The following is a 23,871-nucleotide window of genomic DNA, read 5'->3' as shown; positions in this document are numbered from 1 at the left end:
GCCTTTTTCAGCTCCTAGAGTCTGCCCACATTCCTTGGCTTCTGGCCCGTATCACTCTGACCTTTGCTTCTCTTGTCACATCTCCTCCTCTTGACTCTCCTGAACCTTTCCTTTATAAGGAACCCTGTGATTCTAATGGACCCACCCCAATAATGCAGGACAAGCTCTCCATCTCAAGATCCTTACCTTAATCACAAATAAAGTCCCTTTTGCCATGTAATGTTACGTGTTCACAGGTTCCAGGATTAGGATGTGGACATCTCTGGGGACCATTTTATTCAGCCTCCCACACCTGCATTATATTTCCCAGAACCCTCGAGGTTACCCAGTAAATATTTGCTGAGCATCATTGAGAGACTGTATAATGGTTTTAGTAAAGGCCCCTGAATTATGTGGGTAAAAGAGAAATGGACTGCTGATATCATCATTGCAGTAGGGCTTTGCAGGACAGTCTTCAGGAGTCTAAGTTTTTTGAGAAAGGTCTTTCCAAAGTGGGTAGGGTTATGAATTGATCATTTAGCGGAGGCAGAAGGCATTTCTGCAGAAACACACCATTCCCTCAGTAATCACTTAGCACGCTGACCTCCCCGCAGATCTGCTTCCTGTGTTGGGGTTGTTTTGTTGTGGCCAGATTTTGAGTGGGAGGTTTGCAGAGTGGGGCTGAGCGAGAAGAGGTCAGAGTGGAAGCAGCAGAGAAGCAATTAGTCGGATCTGATGGAGAGATGGTTTCTGGGATGATTCCTTTTAGAAGCCAAGGTGGGTTATGAGACACCCGCTCCACCATTTCCCTGAGATCATGCAGTAAAATTAGAGGAACACGTAGGCAGACTTCCTCATCTCCTTAGAAGGTTCAGCGTGTCCAGCTTCTTGTTTGCAATCTTCTTTTTTAAAAATTAATTAGCTTATTTATTTATTATTTTAATCCTCACCCAAGGACATTTTTTCATTCCTTTTAGAGAAAGAAGAAGGGAGATAAACATCGATGCGAGAGAAAAGCATCAGTTGGTTGCCTCCCATATTTGCCCAGACTGGGGATCAAACCCACAACCTAGGTATGTGCCCGGACCAGGAAAGTTATGTGCTCTTTTGGTTACAAGACAATGCTCCAACCGTCTGAGCCACACCAGCCAGGGTATCTTCTGCCCTCTTCTTAACTGCTTCTACCTAACAGTAGGTACGATAGGTATAAAAGACATGAACATTTTTATAGTTCTCCTTAGATACGGCCAAAAGTATTCATTTATATTCCTACTGACAGTGTCTGAGGGTATCAGTCTCTCCTCACACTCGACAGCACGAAGCAGTAATCATTTAAAATTCTTTTTGAATGCTTATTGGACATTTATAACAATTCCTTGGTAACTTTTTGATCCATATTCTTTGCCTATTTATCCATTATGTTAGTATTTTGTTTTTGAACTGTCTGTTAAAGATTCTTTGTATATCATATCTGTGGAAATTATTTTCCTAGTTTGGTGTTTGCCTTTTAATTTTCAGTATTGTGCTATCTAATATACAAATTTTTCATGTTTATTACTGCAGTCAAATGTGTTACTACTTTCTGATGTCTATGTCTATGTTTGGAAATTCTTTGCTTGGCACAATATCTAAAAATAATCATTTATGTTGTTCATATCCTTTATAATTTAGTTTTTAATGTAATATCTAATCCATCTGTAATTTAGTTTGACATACCCTATGAGGTAGAGATATAATTTTTAATTATTCAAATAGTTACTCCAACACCACTTACTGAATAATCTTTTTCCTTCATTGAGTTTTAATTAAATCTATCTTTAGTTATATTGGTGCACACATTTCTGTACCTGGGCTCTCCAATCCATTTCTTCAACTGCCTATCGATTATGTAGTGAAACCATATCGTATTTTATTTAGCACATTTTCATTTCTGACTTGGCAAGCCCTTCATTACTCAGTATGTTAAATGTACTTTAACATTATTATCTGGGCGTACTTCAAGGTGAATGTTGAAATTAATTTTTAAATTAAAAAGTCCTGGAGTATTCTGCATGGAATTAGGTATAAACTCTGAATTATTTTTGAAGATTTGCATCTTTATAATTTTTAATTATTTTATAATATGCATCTGTTTTCCAAGTCTTATTCAATGTGACAGAAAAATTATTTCTTCATACAAGTCCTGCACGTTTTAAGGTCATTCCTAGGTATGATGGAGTTTTTATTTAATTTCATTGTTTTCTAATTGGTGATTGCTGTCATATGAAAGCCATTTTTATATTTTGTTTTTTACTCTATTCCTTAATGATAGTCATTTTCACCTAGTTCTCCTGAATTTTCTTAATAAAAAATATTATTATAACAAATAATCATTCTATTATTTGTCAAACAGCATGCCTCTTACTTCATAATTGTTTTATAGCATTAGCCAGAATTTCTATAGCAATGTTATATTTAACTTAGTGGTATTCTAGTCTTGCCTTGTTTCTAATTTTAACAGCTATCAATAGGTATTTCCAACATGTTAAAGAAATTTCAAATATGGCAAGAGCATTTTTTTTAAATAATTTTTTAAAAGATTTTATTTATTTATCTTTAGAGGGGAAGGGAAGGAGAGAGGGAGAGAAACATCAATGTATGGTTGCCCCTCATGCGTCCCCTGCTGATAACTGGCCTGCAGGGAACTGGCCTGCAACCCCAGTATGTGCCCTGACTGGGAATCGAACCGCGATTGTCTGGTTCACAGGCCATCGCTCAATCCACTGAGCTACACCAGCCAGGGCACAAGAGCATTTTTTAATCAAAGAAGTGTTTTGAAATGTGATTAGATGACTTTTGATTATTTTGATAAATTATCACCTACAACACTAACATGCAATGGAAGTCAGAGTATAGGATTTATGGCCACACAGACCTGGGCTCAAATTATCCCACTTCCTCTTAAATTACACCTGTACAATTGTTGAGTGCATTGTTATCCTCCAATTGCAGTTTCCTAGGCTGTAATGTAAGCATAGTAATACAGATATCTTGTAAGGATATTATGAGTATCCAATGAGAATTGTTTGCAACTCACCAGACTTGAAACAGAGTGTTTTTTAATTATTGTGTAATTGTTGCCTTTGATCTATTAAAGTGGTGTACTAGATTTCCTAATATTTAATCATATTTTATTCTTGGAGCAAATCCTACTTGGTCATGATGAAATGTTTTCCCAACTCACTGCTGTCTTCAATATTTGTTTCAGATCATTGCATCAATTTTCATAATGATTTGGCCTTTGGCTGAATTTTTATGCTGTCTTGTTAGTTTTGACATCAAAATGATGTTTATTTCATATAATGACTGGGAAGTTTTTATCTTTCAGTGCTTTGTACATATGGAAATTACATATTTTCTTGGGGAATTTGGAAGAAGTTTCCTGTGGAATTTTCTATGCTTAGTTTAGTTTCTGAACCAGATGATACCTTTACCACTTCTTAAGATTTTCTCTATTTGTTGTTGGTTGTTTATATTCACTTGGTCTATTCAGCGTGTCTCTTGCTGCTTCTGTCAATTTTGGAAATGCATGTATATCTCAGAATTGCCATTTTGTAATATTTTTAAAAGATCAAACATAGGTTGAATACAGTATTCTCTTACATAATTTCTAAGATTTTTAGATCTGTGTTTCTCTGTGTTTTTCTTGGTTTATTTTATAATTCTGAAGTTTATTTGACTTATTTTAAGAACTACTTCTTGGATTTATTTATACTGCTGTTTTGGTACTGCTCACTCCTGTAACATAATCTCCTGGTGTTTAGATCTTTATTTTTTATACTTTTGACTCTGTCACCTTAAAAGTAACCATTGGTGGTCAGCCGTCATTTATCGAGCGGCTCAAAGGCCACCCTAAAGAGAGTAGTTGGTGTCTATTTTCACTTGGATGCTGTGACACATTGCAATTATTCCACCTTGGTTTCCATCCCATCTCGGCCACTGACAACTTGTGTGATCTCCAAGTTCCTTCAACTTTCTATGTTACAGTTTTCTCATCTGAGTGTGAGGACAGAAAGCTCTGAAAACATTGCCTGGTGTGTAGAGAGCACCTTGTAGCTATTATCATTATTATATTTAAGAATAAATATCATGGTTGTTCTCTTGGTTACCGTGTATAGACATAGTTGTGAATGGAAAACTTGAAGACAAATGAAACATTAGAGTATTTTTATGTGTAATCTTTGGAAGGGTATCCAGCCTTTAGAAAAGGCGGATACTCGAAATGAAAGATGTAGCAAGTCTTGAAAGGGAGGGGAGAAAAGGAGCACAGAGTTACAGTGAATATGTTCATCGTTGTCACTGGTGGAAAAACAGCCTTTCCTCACATGCTGCCCATCTGTGTGGGTCCTCACATACCATGTATTCCAAAAGTCAGAGATACAGGTGTTTTCTGTTTGGGGGTGGGAGTGTAGAGGTGTTTTCTTAAGGGAGCCAGCAACTTACAGGAATGGGGCTCAAGACTTTTCTTATTGGGAGGATCAGTGTTTGATAGTACGTTTCTGTTTGGAGAGGCTTCTCTAATGATGCCGAGTATTTTTTTTTCCTGTCTGGCATGTGGAGGGCACACCTGATTATAACAATGGAGGTCAGGTGCAGTTTGGCTTTCTCACAGTTGTCAAGTAGGCAAGTGAGGTGCTACATTATAAGCTGGTGCTTCGAGCGTAGAGGTGGATTAGACTGTGCTTTTTATTAATTGCCTTGGTCCATTGAATGCTATTCCCTTGGGGGGCAGTGCTTCCCAGAATATTTTCTTAACCTCTGCTACTCACAGCGGTTTCTCGTACCTCCCCAAAGGGAGAGGCACGTGTCAGTGCGCCTCCACTGCTCTCAGGGTAAAGTTCAAAGCCCACAGCAGGTCCCTCCCCTGCTGCTGGCCCTCTCTGGGCCTCACAGTATTAACCACTGTGGCAGGCAGAAGTCTATGACAGCCCCTCGGGTCCCTGCCCCTACTGTGCATGCCCTGTATACTCCCCTCTCTTTGCTGTAGATGGGACCCATGAAATATAGTGGGGTTGTCACTCTCTTCACTGCTGTACCTAAGACTCCATCTTAGCAGAAAGGAGAGAGAGAGATTCTCCTGTTGTTCTTGAAGAAGCAAACTGCCATACTGTGGAAAGAGCGGCATGGCAGGGGGTGGTAGGGAGCCTTTGGGAACTGACAGCAGCCTCACCATCACCACCACCAACACCACCAACACCACCACCACCCATCCTCCCACCCCCGCTAACAGCCAGCAGAAAAATGCAGATCTCAGAGCTGCAATGCAAAGAACTGAATTGCACCAACGACCAGCTTAGCAGACCCCACGCCTCAGAGGAGTTAGCAGCTGCAGCCCACGCCTTGATTTTAGCCCGGTGTGATCCTGAGCAAAGAACTGAACTCATCTGACCTACAAGACTGACCCACGGAACTGTTAGATAATAATCTGGTTGTTTTAAGCTGCTAAATTTGTGGCAATTTGTTACTCAGCAGTAGAGAAATAATGCTGCCAGTCTTTTTGTACTCTCGTGTCACTGATCACCTGTTTCCCACAGTACAGCTGAGTTTCCGTGTGTCCCATCCAGGGCTCAGTGATCATCCCTGTGGCATCCCCAGACTTGGCTTCCTACTCGACAGGAAAGAAAATGATTTTCTGTTCTTAAATCATACTCTGAACTGGTCCTTTGTCTCCAGAGGATTATTTTTGTCATAAAAGTATTACCACCTTTATATTCTATTCAACAAATATAGCTGCAAATATTTTATACATTAATTATTTTGCATTCTTCAAAACTCAGTGAATCAGAATACACATCTGAAAGAGTGAATTCATTGTCAAATGTAGACTGGGTCTTGGAACAACCATGAATTAAGCTGTGTGAGAACTACCGGGGCTCCCGGAGGGTGGTCTCTAATGGTAGGCTATGAGGGCCCACCGTTGGCCCTATTTAGGTATTTTTTAATCAAAGATTTTAGCAAGGATACAGATTGCATATTTATCAAAGTGGTGGTTAGCATGAAACTTGGAAGCATAGCATATATTTTGAGAAGTAGAATTAGGGTCCAAAGGGGATCATTTCAGGGTGGAATTATGGGCCAACTCTAACAAGATGAACTATGTTTGAATAGGTGTAAAAGAACTATAGTTAAGGGGGAAAAATAATCACTGGGAAGTGGGGATGGCTGGGTTTGGGGGGAGTAAAGGGGGAAAATGGAGACAATTGTACTTGAACAATCATTTTTAAAAGGTTAAAAAAACAATCAATTTAGAAACTAAGGATGGGGTGAGACAGACAGCATGTGCAATTATATTCACTGTTTACAAGTTAGTATAAATCAGTGGTATGTTGGGGCTTGTTGTAGTAGAGCTCATGTGAATCATGAGGTTAATTTTAGATTCTATTAATTGAACCATTGTGTCTACAACAAGAAGAATAGCCCCACTCTGCTCCCTGTGAGTCACAGCACTCCTGGAGAGGTTGGGTACACCTCCTTTAACAGTCACAGGCAAACTGGAACTTCTCCACTGGGCAGGGACCAGATGGGTGAGCAGATTTGAGATCATGTACAATACTGTGGAATAATCTAAATTGTGGATATTTTGCCTATGGAAAAGAATATATCTAAGAATTAGACTTCCTTTCCATAACTTTAGTGAACGAAAATTGTAGGGAAATCATTTTTGCTTGTGTGAATGGAAGTAAATACTAGTTTGTATTTAACAGCAAAATAGACTTGGCTGCCTTTGGGAGTTATTGAGCCCACTGTCCCCAAAATGTACAAACACAGGTTTGGGTGGAGGAAAGCATATTTGTGATAATAAGCATTGTCACAATGAGACAACAATGGACCAAAAGACATCAACACAGGCAGTTAGAGGCTAGAAAGTTTTATTAAAGGTAAAGACTGCAGAAACTTAGGTATGTGGTTTTATAAAGTGGGAGGTAACACAATATGATCCCAGGCAGAGGATTGGCTGCCCCAGCTTACCCAAAGTTCCCCAAGAGGGCATCCACTCCTAAATTAAGCCACCTATGGGGACACAGATTCTTCTAAGTGTGAGAAACTGCCAGAAGAGGTGCTGTTAGTGCCCTACTCAGATCTGCTTCAGTGGGCTGGTGCACCCACCCTCCAGCTGCTGTGGATGTGGCCTGCCAGCTTCTCACATTTACACCCTCCTGTGCAGAACTGCACTTGACCAATGACCTCTGCCTCATCCAAAGAAGCCTAGGAGGCTACAGCTCCCATCCCTTGGGGAAGCCCTTGGCCCAGACTGGCTGATGCAGAAGTATGACAGCTCGGTCCCTCATTCACCTTCAGGACAACCTCTGAGGTGTCATGGACACTCAGAGCTCCTGGTAGAATCAGGCTAAACTTCTTCTGACACACATTTTTATTGCCTCTCCCCCTGCCCTCTCATGCTTCCCCTCCTCCCCTATACCTTCCCCTTAGGGCCATGACTAACACAGGAATTGTCATCTTTGGCTTTGCTTCTAAACATCCTTATCTGAGACTCCAGCTTGGCCTGTCTTTTGGGGATTTTATAACCTTCTACCCCTCTGGCTACAAAAGCTTCTGCCTATTTATCTACCCTCTTACCCAGTACTAATAACCAGGCCAAAATATCCCTCCTCTGTGTTTATATTTGGGACTGGGTGAAGAGAAGATCATTTTGCCAGAAGCATCCCCAGCGGGCTCAGGCTTTGCCTGTCTGAGGACCTCTCCAGCAACTCTGGGAGGGGTGCCCTCCCTGGGCTCTCCCCCTTCTAACATTAATGGTTCTGTAGTCCTCATAACGCTGCTTTATTCCTTCAAGTACATAGCATGCATACACACACACACTCCCACACTTCTTTTTGTTCCGTCTCTGACAATGGCCATGCTACCTGACTCTCCCATGGCGATGAAAAGATTGGGGGCCTGGCATACACAGCCACAGTGTTCCAGGGCTTGTCAGATTAGAGAAACATGAAGATCAGTTGGCGTCCATCTCCTTTTCTCTTTTTAATGGCCTTATGTTTCTGCCCCTTTGTTCTGCTCTCCAGACACCCTTCTCATCATGGGCACCTGGCAGATCACCAGCCGTATAAGGTAGCCTGTCGGGGAGGAGGAGGTAAAGCTCCATGTGGGGAAAAAGGCTGCCTGGTTTGGGAGTAGACTGATGTGTTTAATTCCTGACTTGGGATTTCAGCTGGACAGCCACATGACCCTCCAGTCATTTACCCTTTCTTAACTTCAGTTACCTCCTGTAGAAAGTGAGTTAGAATGTGCTGACGGACTCATGAAGACCAAGTGAGACGGTACATCTGAGAGCATCTTGTGAATATGTAAAGCCCTGACAAACACGACATGTTATTCAGATACTGTATTAAAATGCAGTCCTCCTCCTGAAGAGCTTGCAAAATAGCAGATGAGCTGAGGCCTGAACACAAATAAAAACTATTTAAGGTGGCAATGATTGGGGTCATCGTGGTGGGGGGGACAGATTTCTATAGTTCGGAGGATAATAAATCCACTTCTGGCTGGGAATATTAGTTCTGGAGACACAAATTATGTTTGTCTTTTATGTACTTCCTTTTTGTCTTGGGGCCTGTAGACAACAGGATCCTTCTATAAATCCAGAGAAATAGCAAAGATCTGTTACCCCTTTTATGCTGAATGGAGAAAAGCACTTAGTGCACAGACATATGACTGATGTAGGGACCGAATCATCTGTTCAGAACCAACCCTTTGCCATGAGAGGTAAGGTTGTCTGTCTTCCAATGGATTTAACTACACCAACCAGATCTGAGAACTGAAAATGTTTCTATATGCATCCATTTTTAGCATTGATTAGTGGATTCTTTGATCATTCATGTGAGCAGGTTCACATTATTATTATTATACTTACAATGCCCAGAGAAGCTCAAAGAAGCTGAACAGAGATAGTCAAATGTTCGTGATTTTCCAGGCCACCCAACCCTCAAATAATGGATGTGCTAAGCATAGAACAGCAACCTCAGAATCAATGCTCAAGGGCAAGCAGGGATGCCTGAGAAGGAGGATGTTTTCCTGATAATTTAAACTGTTATTATTTTTGACAACGTGGCTCCGAGTGGAGCTAAAAAAAACACCAACTGCTCTCACTCATCTTTTAATTTACTCAAGCAGATACACTTTTTAAAACGCAGAAATGGAAATGAATTTATGTGTATGTATGTATTGCATATCGTATATGTAATGTATATTTTTAAGAAACATGACTGTTGCATTCTGACGCACAGATTAAACGAAGCTTGTGATATTGACCGCTGTGTGTTTGCAAATGATACCGTCTTGTCCCAGAGGCCCAGACAAAGAACCCAGAATGGTGTCTGCAGTTCCTACACTCCCTCCCTGTGTTGGCTTTCCTCCCTGGGACTCAGTCTCCTGCCATTATTCTCTCCTCTGTTTTTTTCCCCTCTTGGAAAAGCTGTGTAGCCCTTTGGATCTCCTTTGCATATTTTTTATTATGAGAACAGCACAGTCCCCTGTACGTACTCCCAGATATACATGAACATATTATTCCAATATTCTTTCTTTCTCTTCTTTTCCTCAAACAGAGATTCTATTGTCTTCTGACTCACCCTGGGGTTTCCCAAATCCCCTTCTAGTATATAAGTGTCATTTGTAATTCCCTTCCAGCCCTTGCGTTCTCCCACCACTGCTCTTAAACGCACATTTAATGATTATTGTGTGTGTAAGCATTTATGGAGTTCTTTGATTTCTCTAGTCATTTAAGCTGCAATTAATTTCTTCTTCCACGAAGGAATTAATTATACTGGGGCCTGATCATCTATTTTTCCTAGACAGTTTGGAGTGGCTGAGGAGGAGGTGAAGGAGGCGGCCGGAGGAGCATCTGCACGCATGCACATCGCTGCTTGCGTTCCTTCCTGGGCCCACATCACTTACTCTTTCCATTCCTACGTTTTCACTGCTGTGGGGACCGATTTCATTTTGGTTTTTTGAGTGGTTGTGGCTAGAGCAGGGCTCTGCCTTCCAGTATCAGGGGAAAGCCTCATTCCCCTTGACTCCTTGCAGCAAACACACCAAGTGCATATTCTGTGTGAGAACGAGATGTACATGAGTAGTCGAGTTGGGGAGAAAAGAAACGTCCATCTCCACGTGGGTGTGCTCTGAGATCTTGGGGTTTTGGTGCAGCTGTGTGCTACCTGTTTGTGTCCTTGATGTACTGAACTCAGTGCGGCGCTTGGCACAGCAGACCAGAACCCCCCTCCCTGCTCGTCTCTCCACATTTGCCTCCTCTGACCATTCCTTTTTGTCTCCTCTTGTGTCCCTCTGCCCACACACTTCCTGTCTTTTTTGTCTCACTTTGCTTAAGCGCCTCTGTTCTCCAGTGTTCTGGTTTTTTTCTTCACCTTCCATTTACCCAGTGTTCTAAGTTTAGTTTCTCTGCTTCCAAACCTTGTACTTTCTCCCTCCCCTGTTGTTTTCAGTGGCTTGGCCAGTGATATCACCGTGCACCTAATCAGCTAGGCTGGAAACCACTAGGTCATTGTAGATCTCTTCTCTCACATCCAGTTGGTCTTCAGTGAGACTATGCTCCTGTCCAGCATCTCATCTCCATGCCCTGCCCCCACCCCCTCAGAGCTCCTATCCCAGGTTTAGACTGTGCCAAGGTCCTGGATACCTCTACCAGTATCTGATTTTTTCTCTTATAAAAACAATTCTGAATATGCCACATCCCTGAAGATAAGTGTTCCTTTGATTCCTGAATGCTACACAATAAAATTCAGATGCCCAGCATGGCATACACAGCCCCGCATTATCTGACCTTGACCTTCTCTTCTGCAATTGTCTATTCCCACAACTACATAATGGACACACGAATATCTTAGAATTTTTTAGAGGATGCTTTACTGCCAATGCCCATTTTTCCCCTAAATTCTCTTTTGATTTTCTCTAGCTGGCAAAGGTCTATTCTTTTTTCAAAACCATCTTGTGAAGTTTCCTGAATTTTTTCATGTTGAAGAAACTGTTCCTCTATGTGTGAACTGATTGTTGTCCAAACCTCTATCATGACATCTGACCCCACATTGAGTTATTAGGAAAAAAAACAATGCTTTGCATTTGCAGAATAATTTACAGACGTCAAAGCTTTTTCACAGACTTTCTCTCCATGGTGAGTTGGAAAAGGCAGAGATATGAAAGGGAGGTTGTGTTTAACAGCACTTCGGTGTCTGTTCTATTTTGGTCATTTTTGAACCCTGCGTACTGTTATCTACACCTTTAGTAACAAGGAAAGTGTGTCAAACCTCCTGCCACTTAGGAGGAGAAGAGCCTGGGCCGAGCACTTGGTGGGGATGGCCAGCCAACCCTGTTCTTGAAAGCGATAGCCTTGAATTAAAGACAGAAGGACCCAGGGGAAATCTATATGAACTCTTGAAGCTAGGAGGGTTGTTTTTTTTCACTAAAAACATTCTTTGTAAAACGTTGAATACCTTTTTAAACATAAACTTAGGCTAAGAAGTTCTTAACCTCTTTTCATCTTCCTTTTTGCTTTAAATGGAATTAGCCCTTTCTGGTTAATCAGTGCCCAAAGCAAAGAAAACCTAAGGGCAGTTGGCACCAGGTAATTTAGACACTCACTACAGGTTAAACCAGAAGAGAGGGAGAGAGGGTGGACTCGGAGGCCTTTAGTGGACTACCCAAGTAAGCACATAATTGTTGAATTTTAGCTTGAAAGGATTTAGCCGCTAATAATAGCTGAGGAATAAGGCCTGGAAAAGTCAAGCACCCCTCAGGACGCTCACCATTAACGGCTCTGAACTCCCCAGAATCCTTCCCCAGCCTGATTAATGTACATGAAAGTATTAAACAAATACATTATGAGACAAAATAACTGAAGGCACACTAATACAGCTGATTATTAGTTTGTGCCTTTGTTTTGGGTGAATTAGGTGGATGATAACAGTAATATAAAAGCCACGAACTTTGTACTGCTTTATCTCATTTGATCCCCAACAAAACCCTATGAGATGCTATAACAAATGACCACAAGCTTAGCGGCTTAAAACAATGCAAATTCTTGATCCTACGGTTTTGGAGATCAGAACTCAGGAATAAGTTCCACAGGACTAAAGTCAAGGGGTCTATATGCCTGGTTCCTTCTGGAGCCTTTGAAGGAAGGATCTATTTTTCTCACGTTATTCAGCTTCTAGTGGCTGCCCGCTTTCTTGGCTTATGGTTCCTTTCTCCTTCTTCCAAGCTTCTCACTCCAAACACTTTCCCTCATCACCTGAACTTTTCTGCCTCTGGTCCCTCCTGCATCCCTCTTATAAGCATCTTTGTGATTATACTGGGCCCACCAAATAATCCAATATAATCTCATTATGAAATTCACTTTCTAAAGATCTTATTTATTTATTTTTAGAGAGAGGGGAAGAAAGGGAGAAAGAGGGAGAGAAACATCGATGTGAGAGAGAATGCGCCCCCACCCAGGCCTACAACCCAGGCATGTATACTGCCTGGGAGTTGAACTGGTGACCTTTTGCTTTGCAAAACAATGGCCAACCGACTGCACCACACTGGTCAGGCTCATAGTAAAATTCTTAACTTCATTTAAGGTAATATATTCACCTGTTCCAGGGACATATTGGTGGAAGGGGTATTACTCCACTGACCACAAACAGGTACTAGGCTACAGCAGAGGAAATTCAAGCTCAAAGAAATTAAGTAACAGCCATAAAGTTAAATAGTTAGTGAGGAGTAGTCATTCATTTTTTTACTACTACCTCTGGAACTGAGTCACAAGGAATAAAAAAAATAAATTATATAAGTGATTCAAGGTAATTATGACATAGTATTATTAGTTTTTTTTACCAAAAATATACTAAGGCTATGGTCTAAATTTTAAAATATAACCCATCATAAAGAAAAAGAAGGTTCTAAACATTTTTTTAAATCTTCATCATAATTAAAAGAATTATAAAGGTAATCCTTGGGCTATAATAGGCCACCACCCAGAGTTAGTCATCTTGCTGGCTGCTGTGAGCTGATATTTTAATTTTCAAAGCTTAAATCAGCTTTAGTGCATTTCTATCCTTTAGTAGTGGGTGGCCACTCTACATGCAGAATAAAGCTAACATTTTAAAAACTTGACAAAATTTCTTTTTAATTTTTGAAGCCAGCCATCACATTTCTCTTAACCTCTCCCTTCTCTCAGTTGAGTATCTCAATTTCAAAATCAGTTAGCCATTTATATGAAATGGATTTCCGATGACCTAGAGTCTTAATATAACTTCCCCTAGAAACTCTCCAGTTTATCAAGTGAGTCTCATAAAATGTAGGCTCAAAGACTGAGCACGATATTATAGTTATAGTTTAATAATACTGAATACGGTTGAGATGTTCCCCTCCCTTAATTGGAAGGTAGACCTCTGTAATCTTGCCTTATTGACATGGAATTAATGGAAAGTTGGACAAACAAGCCTATTTCCAGAAAGGGAAAAAAAACTATTTTAACCTGTATCTTGACTGATAACCCACTGCAGTCCAGAGAAAGAAGCGAAACATTCCTTTACACCTTGATCACCTGTCAGTGCTATACGGGCGACCTTGATGGGGTAAGAGGCCTGCCTTCCTTGATCTCTCTCTCTCCCCTCCCCTCCCCTTTCCTTAATTTATTTGATTTATAAGTAAACTTACATGTTACAACATGTATGTTGGCTATGAAACAATAATGAATTAAACCAATGTGCAATTTAGCAAGTAGGACATTACAAATGCTGGAGATATTGAGTATACAGTGTGCCTTTTTGAGCCTATCTCCTGCCTTCCTCCACTGTGATACACCACTATGAATTTTACATTTATTATTATAATGTCTTTAGTCTTATTGCATGTATATATATATCTCCCTAAATAATATATTTTTAAATTTTTGCTTGTCTGTGGGCTTTATAAAAAATAGCAGTATGCCATATATACTTTCCTGCAACTTGCTTTTGATTCACAGTTGCCTTTCTAAGATTTATCAGTCCTATGAAGCTAGAATTTGTTCATATAATAGTCTAGTGTGTGAACATACTATTTTATTTATATGTTCTTCTCTGGATGGATTTTTGGGTTATTTCCTGCTTAGGCAGTTTATTTCCAGTGATTTGATATTGTAAAAATGCTGCTATGAATTTTGTGCTCATGAATAAGAGTTCTCCAGGAGTGGAATTGCTGGGTCAGAGGGCACATAGATTCTTTACCATGTAATTCAGAGTGGTTGAACCAACCGACACTCCCTTCATCAGTGGATTAGAGTTCTCGCTGCTTCATATCCCTGACATTTGATAATATTATGCTCTTAAATTTCACCCATCTAAAAATGTGTCTTACTGAAGTCTGAAAAAGTATTTCTAATACTTTTATTTCTAATGAGGTTTAATATCTTTCATTTTTTTTTTACAATTGATACTTGCATTTTTGGTGAGATACTGCTCATATTTTCCCCCATTTCTCTCTAGCATAATTATGCACTAGCATAATTTCTTGAGTAGTTGATGATTTCCTCTCTGATTGTCAATGCCAAGGCTTTCATAAATTGAATTTTGATTTATGTGAAACTGCATTTGATCTTTCTATTCTATTTCATTAGGCAATTTCTCTGTTTCTGGGTCAATACCTGATGTTTGCTTTCCCTTCCCTTTCTCATTTTCCATTCTGCCTTCCTTTAAGGATTCTGGATCTTTCATTCCATAATGCACTTTATGTCTAAAGTCAGCCAGTTTTTTAGGAATATCCTGATAGACTCCATGGTCAGTAAAATAACAAACAGAGCTATGTCTTGGCAGAGGAGATGTCTTCTCAAAGCCTATGCCAGTATGTTATGAAGTCCCCATCACCAGCAGAATCACCAGGGATGATGTGAGGGAAGGGGACAAAGAATAGATTCTGTTACTCTTTAAGTTCTCACTAATTTTTCTCATATTTGTCATCATATCACTCTGCTGACTCAATTTTTTTCTACTAAACTGTTCTCATTCAGTTATCTCCCAACCATGTACTTCCTAATTAAATTTTGTATTAAATGCAGTACTTCAAATTTCACTTTCTAAATTTTACCCGATTCATTTGGACCCATTGTTCATACTAGTTTTGAAATATGATGGCATTACCTCAACTATCCACAACCATGGAACTGTGATGATAATCCTCTCTATCTTCATCTAAACCAGTACAAATTTTGACAGGACAGAGCTCAGTAGCCTATTTCTACGTAACATCTTCTCAATTGGCACTGATTAATTAATTAATTAACAATTGTTCACTTTATCCATTCTTTGTCATTCAGGTTGTATGACATCTTACCATTTACCATCTTACTCCAGGGTATCTTGTAAGACTCTGTCAAGCACCTAGCTGAAATAATTATATAATGTCATTGGTATACCTTGATATGTATGTATATGCAATATAATTTAATATATATGTTATATCATATGTCACATATCACATATATATTTGTTTATGTCTCTTCTCCAATCTCATGGTATTCCTTATTGATTACCTCTTCACTTTCTTTCCATGGCATTCATAGACCATGTATTTAGATGTAACTTCTAGAATTGTGCTTTTTATGGGTATGATGTTGTTTTTCATACCCACCTTTCATTGCCCTCAGCTTCCTCTTTTGATAGTAAAGACATATTTTTCTTATATTCATATGAGAAAAATAAATAGTACATAATATATATTTTCTCATGTGTATATATGTATATAAAAGGCTGATTTGTTGCTTGCTTGTTTTTCTCCATTACTTCTGAAGATCTATTTCCCCTGTTCCTAGAAACTTAAACAGAATTAGGTGCTCACTTTGAACCTCACTGCTTCAGTTCACTACTAAAGTTAACCATTTCATGTCCCTTCATTACAATATGAAGATCATTCTTTTTGATGGAAATTGCAAAAGCCACAAGGAGAAGGACTGTTTTCCTTCCTCTTTGTCATATGCCAATTGTCTCATGCTAGCATTGCACCATCTCTCTGGAGCCGTGGGTCTAGCTCTTCCTGTTCTTCCTGCCCTGAATATAACCAAAAACGCATTTTGACAAACTCAGCGTTTTTCTTTGCAAGCTTCAGCTCATCCTTAACTCTAGCTTTATTGATGTTATTCTGACATCCGATCATGCTGCACAACCCAATTGGGCTAGGAAACATAAAAGAAAGCTTTTCAAGACCAGATGAAACTAAACCTTAAACAAACACCAATATTAGTGGTGACACTGGCAAATAATCTCGCTGAGAGCTTATTCCCAAAAGGGAACTGGGGACTAAGAGATAGATTTGATCACATGAGAGGGAGGCACTCATGAACTCTGTACATGAAGCTTCTACCATATGAAAAAGAACATTCTTTGTGATCTCTGAAGGATGGTCCTGAAATAGCATCTGTGCCTAAAGAAAGCAATATCTCCAGTAACTAGCCCAATAACAGGCACACAGTATTCAACAAAAATGTATTTATAAGAATTAGAACAATAGATATTGGGGAGAGGAAAAATATTATATCCTTTCAGTCACATGAAGGGCAAAAGTAGAGAATGTGGATTTAATTTTTCATATTATCTTTGAGCTGATTTGACAGTTTCATGTTAAGATTCTGACCACTTGGTTCACAGGGAAACATTAGTGGTAAAATATGAAATATGCTTCTTAGAAAATGCATTGCCTCAACAGATTAAAGACACATAAGCTAGAGCAAGTGTTCAAGTCCTCCTTGTTTGAACTGAAAGGGAAGGAAGCAAAAGAAGAAATTAATGGAGCTTTTTAAGCTTTAGTCTCTTTCTGATGTTTTGCATAAAAGCCTCTGGGAATGAGTCAAGCAGGAAGATGACTAACCATGTCTTCTTGGTTAAAATATTGTTAAACTAATGATGCAAGGTCAAACATCCCAGAATGGCATTTAATGTTTTCTTTTAATATTGATAATGAAAACTGTTTAAATATTCCCAATTAACATTCTCTAAGCTTGTAGAAAACTTAAAAGTATGTGTGTATGTGTGTTGAAAGGGGTGGGGGCAGAGATGGAGAACACGTCTTCTTTTCCTAGGGTTCAATGATTCAATATAGGATGTAGTACCGGGCTTTGCAGAAATTAAGTTGTTTAACACCTCCTGGTATTGTGGGTAAAAATCTCTAAAATTGCTCGAGTCCTTTTGGAAATGGCCATGGCATAAATGATGGATTAATAATCCATTTCCTACTTATTTGTGTTGATTCTGTACGTCGCCATTCACTTGCTAAACCTTCATTCAAATTGAGACCCTTTTTTTGGTTATAAAAAATACACAAGTGGTGTGAGCTGTGTTAACTGGTTATTGGCTGGAAGGGAGAGGTTTTCCTCTGTTACAGATCCAACCTCTCAGTGCAGGATTTGCTATTTTTAATCCCCGAATTTAGAAACTTAATTCCATTAAAAAGGGAGGAAGTTGTCAAGGGCGGGTTGCTAAAAGTTCATGCTAAATTCGCTCAGAACCAGATTGTGTTCATTAATATTTATACATCTATGGTTGGGAAGGGGCGATTATGCTTCTTTAAAAACACTGGGTATTCATTTCCCACGTATCCCTCAGCCTTCTGATGAGGGAAGGTGGGCTTTCATTGCACAATCAATGAGATACAGATGGAAACCATCTGGCGCCCCATCCCCTTTTTGTCAAAAACCTTGTCTTGTCTCTCACGTGTCAGTGATGAATGGAAAGATTTCAATCTCTATCTGAACAATGCAGTTGGAATCCCTCAGCGAGCCAAGGGTTTTTTGGCAAGCATCTATGGGCTTAATATTTTAAAGAAACCAGCAATCATTTTAATTCATTAGTTGAGGCCTGTTGTTCTAGGCAGTGGTTCTGATTTGTATTTTGGGCATTGGCTTTGTTTTTGATTCACAAGCATCTTCCATATGGGTGTATTTTCTTTTACACAGTATAAATTATGGGGACAAAAGCGGCAGTTTTATCCGATAAGATGACCAAATTGCTGACAGTTTTTTTAAAAAAATCATCTTCTGTATTAATTATGAATCACATTAAGAGTTCAGACCAAAATTTCCTCGTTGGCTGGTACAGAGCATAAATCAGAGGACACAGAATTGAGCTGACCCAACTCCAGACAATGAATCTAAAACTCAGTGCAATCCGCAGCTTTGTGAGAGGAAACTGGGCACAGACCCGTCTCAGAGCATCGTGGGTGCAACCCCTTTATGGCTTGTCTGTCGGCTGAAGGTGACTTCCTGGTGGAAGCAGAATGGTTGACTCACGTGGTGAGCTTTGACAGTGATAATTCAGCCAGCAAAAAACACGCTGGTTTTCCTGCACTCCACATTTAGTAGAAAAGGGTGAATCATCAAAATAATAATAATAAGTTGATGCCAGAGCCTCACCTAGTAAAACTCATTTCCAGAGGACACCCAGGACTGGTCGAGATTCAGGCTGCACACCTTCCAGGCTGTGTTGGCTTCCGTAGCAGTTACAGACCCCACTGCTGGCATTTGTGTGGGGCTCTAGTTTAGAGAGCACATAACATATGCAAGCTCCCTTATTTAGTTGTAATTATTGTGTTAATACATAGGATTTATTTCCTGCCAGATGCTGTACTAAACGCTATATGTATCTTCACTCATTTCATCCTCACAACCACGCTGCTAGACACATTCTATTATTATCTTCATCTTTACAGACAGAGAAGGTGCCGTCCAGAGGGATTAAGAACTTGCCCAAGTCCCATAGCTATTAAACGGTACAGCGGGGATTGAGATCTGTGCACTTAACCACTGCACATACTGTCTCTCACTCTAACCACAGGAGATGGTGGTCATTTTTCTTATCTCTATTTTAGACAGGAAACTAAAGCACAGAGAATTTTCTTCTGAGAACCTTTCATTTTAAAGTAAATAAAGGCTTTTTTTTAGTAAGTCATATACCTAGGTAGTCCTCTTTTCTTTTACAATGAAACCAGATTTAATAAATAGATCACCATAAAAAAGTGTTGATTTATTACCATAAAAAGCATGTAAAAGTACCCATAATCATACCTGATACACTGTACTAGATATAGTCTCAGACAATGATAAAGCACTCTGACTCATCTCCTTGGAATTGCATAGGACTAACCTGGCATTGCATGTTTGCTTTACATACAAAGCAGTAGTCAGCATAAATTAACATGGATACTTTTGCCATGTGAAGATCAGGAAGGAGTGCTGAGGTGCATTGAGTAAGTTGCCACCCTCAGGTTGTGTTCCAAATCCACTTTATAGGTTAATTCCTGGGAACACACGATTTACTTGCCAATGAAAATAGTGGTTGTTAGGACCCCCTTTTAAAAAGCTCAGAAGATGAGGCTGCAGCAGCCAGGTAAAACAGGTAGCAGAGCAGGTAATTTTCATCAGTCCTCTCTTTCTTCTTTACCTTGTAAATGCTCTCCTTTCTTCTGTTGATTGCCCCCTTTCTGAGCTATTGCAGTTATTTCATGTTGCACAGCAAACTACCCTACAACCCAGTGGCTTTCAATAACAACGATTTGCTATTTCTCACAATTCTATGGGTGAGGACCCCAGGTGGGGTTGGCTGGGCAGTTCTTTGCTCCATTTGGCATTGACCGAAGATCACTCATTAAGCCCAACTCATCTGTGGCTGGGTTGGGCTAGAAGCTCCAAGAGAGGTCTACCCAATTATCAGCTGACCTAGCGTTTCTCATGTGGCCTTGCCATGTAGTAGACTTGGCTTTCTCACCACATGGTGGTTTGAGGGCAATCAGGCTTCTCACGTGGATGCTGGTTTCCAAAAGGAAAAAAGGAAAAAATACCAGTCCTCTGAAGTCTTGGGCTAACAATCGCAGGGGCCCAGCAACCCAGCACATAGCTTCTTCCACATTCTATTGGTCAAAGCAAGTTACAAAGCGACTCCAAATGTAAAAGGGAGGAGAGATGGACTCTACCTCTTCTAAGGAGAGGGTCGGGGGGGACACGTACATATCAGGAATGAAAAAACTGATGGTGGCCACCTTTGAAGACTGTCTTCTATACCTTCTCTTCATTGTATTATGGAGAATGTTGAGGTGTAAGGTCTCGCCTTTTCAAAGTAGAACCTATCGATATGGTCCTGTCCTAAAACTAAGTTCAGTGGTTGCCAGGGATGTGAAAATTCTTCAGCAGCAGCTAAAAGAATGGGGAATCCATGAACATCCCTCTTTTCACTCCTGTCTTGCCATTTTTTTAAAATCAGAAATCTAAGTTTATATCTGGGGAGGAAATTATGAAGGGTGCCTGGCTATATTGGTATTAGTTTCAGCAGTGAGTACCAGAAACCTAAAATAACAGTGAAGCAGAAAGTTTATTTGTTTCACATATAAAGTTCACATGCAGGCAGTATAGGGCTATAGGGCTGGTCCGGCTTCTTCTAGGACACTATCCCACATCCAGAGAAGAACTGGAAAAATGGCAACTCTTCCACAATTACTGCACAGGTCAAATCCATGTCCTGTCCCAAGTTTCAGTGATCACCGTTCATGGGGCTGTGACTCTGGGCAGTGATCCATCTTTGCTACTAGGCTTCCCAAATGTCCACTTTTCATGGAAATGATGATAGCCATCTTTATGAATAATTACAGATAGAAAGAGTTTCAAGCTTGACACAACTTGCTTAGCTCTCCAAAGCTACTAAAATGTAAAATGAGTTACTTACCCCTTTATTTTATTTCCCTTTTTATGAAAACCACCTGAAATTATTTTTACTGTCAGCTGAAGTAGTAAAAGAATTATCCTCAGGATGGAGGAGACAGACCCATAAGTGACACTTCAGCATATTTTCGTTAATGAGTAGAAGACGCATTTGACTAGGAATCAGATCAGCATGAATCTTCCGATAATCAGGTGAGCACAGGTCTGCAGGCCAATCACAAATGTGTCGCAACCTCAGTTCCAAGAACCTGCACGAGGGAGATGGGAACACCTGGGCTCTAGACAGTGTGTAGGAAAAGGAGGCACCAAATAAAATAATGATGGAAAACTGATGGAAAACAAATCACCCCTGCAAACTTCAGGTATTTCACTTTTCTTTAATTTTGTTAGTAGCATCATCAACATTTTATGTCATCATCAGGGCAGTCCACTGTGCTTCATTCTGAACTGTCCATTGAAATCATTGAGAATGCAGATTCCGCCCATTTTTTCAGCTTCTTTGTCCTGTGGCATGGCTGCTGTGGCAGCACTCCAAGTGGTGGTTGTCACTTTATTAGTGCAAAGGAAAGAAAGACGTCGACAACAGCACTTGAGTCCTCAGGCCTTTTCTGGCTTTCATCTCATTATTCTGCACCTGGGCCCTATCAGGACTGTGCTATTATTAGACCCATTCACAGGACAGGAACACACCTTAGACACTGCTGACTTGCCAAAAGTTCATCAGGGAAGAGCAAGTGGAGCCAGGATTTGAATCCAACAAACTGCTGTTACTTCCCACGCTCACCGTGAACCTCTGCACTGTCTAACAAGGCCCAGAGAAGATGGAGAAGGTCCAGCACAGAAACAGCCCAAGAGCCAAGGCTAGCAGCCCCGACAGGTGACCTGGGTGGTCATACAGGGCCCCGTGCTCAGAAGGGCCCACACTCGAAACACTGTTCTCCTGGTGCCATCTCAGAATTCCTAATAACTTTTGAACAAGTGGCCCCTCACTTTCACTTTCTGTTGGACCTCACAAACATAGCCAGTTCTGGGAGACACTAAGGTGAGAGAAGGGATGAAAGAGAACAGCCCACCTTACTTCTACAAAGTAACGTGTAAGGCAAGGGCAAAGGGGAGAGGCAGCTAACATTTGCTGAGCACCTGTTATCTGCCAGGTATGGATTCATGTCACTTTTATACCCATTAATTAAATTTATCTCCAGAAAAACTCTATGAGGTAAATAAGTTCATCATTTTACAGATAAGGAAACAGAGGATCAGAGCGGTTAAGTGATTTGCATAATGTTACACAGCTGGGAAGAGGAGGAGCTGGGATTTAAAGCCAAGTATGTTCTTATTTTTTTAACTCCTCCAGGCTGCTCCACAGTCAAGATAAAAAATACCTACTCTTCATGGGTACATTATCACGAGTTGACTTTCCCCCAACTCTGCAGAAATAGATTAAACTATGATTAAAGGTATATGGTTTACAATAATGCAGAGTTTCTGTCTGCAAAGCTTAACTTTTTCTCAGTTAAGCCTGACCTAATGAAAGGTTCTCTAAGAGAACCTGTGATATGTAACTATGATAGAGATATGATATCAGAATTACTGGACACTTTACTGGACTGTGTGATGTTATTTTTATAAGCTAATTGCATCCAGGTTCTTAGATCTATGAATAGCAATAAACTAGGAGCCCAGTGACCTGAATTCTACTTTTGACTTTAAATAACCTTGGGTAAGTCATTTGACTTCTTTGAGTCTCAACTATAAACTGAAAAAAGAAAAGGATTGTCCAGCTTTGGTAAAAATAGTTTCATTGCAATTAGAGCCCCAAGTAGGGTTCTGTTTTTTTCTTTTTCCACTGAGGGAAGGAAACCTAAATTGGCTTTACATTGAAAGGGGGCTCCTTAGGCAAGAAGGAAGGGAGGAAAAAGAAGAAAGGAAGGACCTGTACCCAGTACACTGAAGGTTCCTTGAGCGGGCTGGCTTTTTCACCCTGCCTGTGGACCTTAGGTCCGTCTGCCTCTAGTAGCCAGGGTTGCTTGCCTGGGGTAGCAGTGAGCCTGCCAGCAAGCTGGGAAGGGTCCTGCAGGATGGTTTTTGAAGAGGAAGAAGGTGGGCACTCTACAGTTGCCTAGTACTTCTCAGTCATTATTTGCGTTTTTTTCTGTTTCATTGCCCTATGGGCAGGGACCAATGGCCTTCTCCTAGCTATTGCTCCAGGATTGATTGTGAGTGGTTTCACAGTTATAGGTCCAGGCTCAACTGACAAGAATGCCATGATTGATAAATGATGTCCGTCATGGGAACTGAACTTGCAGGGGATGATAGATGTGGCTTATGTCTCATCTATTAGAGATCTGCTATCCAGGCTCAATGTAGACTTTCCAGAAATATTTGTTGGATGACTAAACAGCCATTTCTGTTGGTGTTAACTTTGTTGTAACTACGAGGAGACTGCAGTCCCAGAAGTTGTCCAAGAGTTTTGAAAATTTAGGGCATTGTCCTGTCGAAGTGAAAAACATGGATTTTTTTTCTTGATTTCTCAGAATGTGGATCATAAAATACTTGCAGCAGAATCACAAACTGAGTTTGTATCAGCTAAATAGTCCAGGGCCACATCCTCGACTTGCTAAATCAAAATCTTTGGTGGACAAGACTCAGGAGTCAACATTTTCATGGGCATTCTCTGTGATGTGTGTGTGCATGTTGAATCCGCAGAATCATTGCCTTATAAATTTGGGTAAGAAAAGTTGTATCTTTAAAACTGGAAATATTTTTATTTAGTACATCACCATATCAACTAAGAAGCCACTTTGCAAATGGTGCTGGGATTCCATAGAGAGTTATAACTACCCAGTTTAAGTAACTAACTTTTTCAGTGTTAGATGTGAAGGATCTAGAAGAGTAAAACTTAAAAGCAAATAAAGTAGCTTTAAAAAGTCTTGTAGTTGTACCTTACTCAGTGCTCAACTAAACAAGTAATGCTCAATGAGATCACACGGATGTGCATTTTATCCTATCCCTTTTGTGTGTGTCTGTGTGTGTGCGCACATAAATGTGCAAACCATGAAAGGAGATTAGGAAGGGTTGCAGAAGACCACAACAAAGATGGAGGGGTGGAATTTAAGCAATGGCAAGCTTTGGGAGCTAAGTAACAATAAGATGATGGGTGAGACCAG

General features: G+C 40.2%; 1 protein-coding gene across 14 annotated transcripts in view; it reads left to right on the top strand.

Moving 5' to 3' along the window:
- The window catches only part of THRB (thyroid hormone receptor beta), a 336,578-nt gene that overhangs the window by 45,936 nt on the left and 266,771 nt on the right, over positions 1–23,871 (top strand). For 7 of the 14 annotated variants that reach the window (XM_053669108.1, XM_053669112.1, XM_053669116.1 and 4 more), the window contains exon 2: positions 957–1,052. The exons of the other annotated variants lie outside the window; for them this stretch is intronic. The gene's annotated coding sequence lies outside the window, so the exon portion shown is untranslated. The remainder of the gene's footprint in view (positions 1–956; positions 1,053–23,871) is intronic. 14 annotated transcript variants of the gene reach the window in all.

Source organism: Artibeus jamaicensis, unplaced genomic scaffold (assembly GCF_021234435.1).
Source record: "Artibeus jamaicensis isolate MK-2021 breed Jamaican fruit bat unplaced genomic scaffold, CSHL_Jam_final contig_519, whole genome shotgun sequence".
NCBI classification, from domain to species: domain Eukaryota; kingdom Metazoa; phylum Chordata; class Mammalia; order Chiroptera; family Phyllostomidae; genus Artibeus; species Artibeus jamaicensis.
The sequence above is the reverse complement of the archived record's forward strand: the minus strand, read 5'-3'. Positions and strand labels throughout refer to the sequence as shown.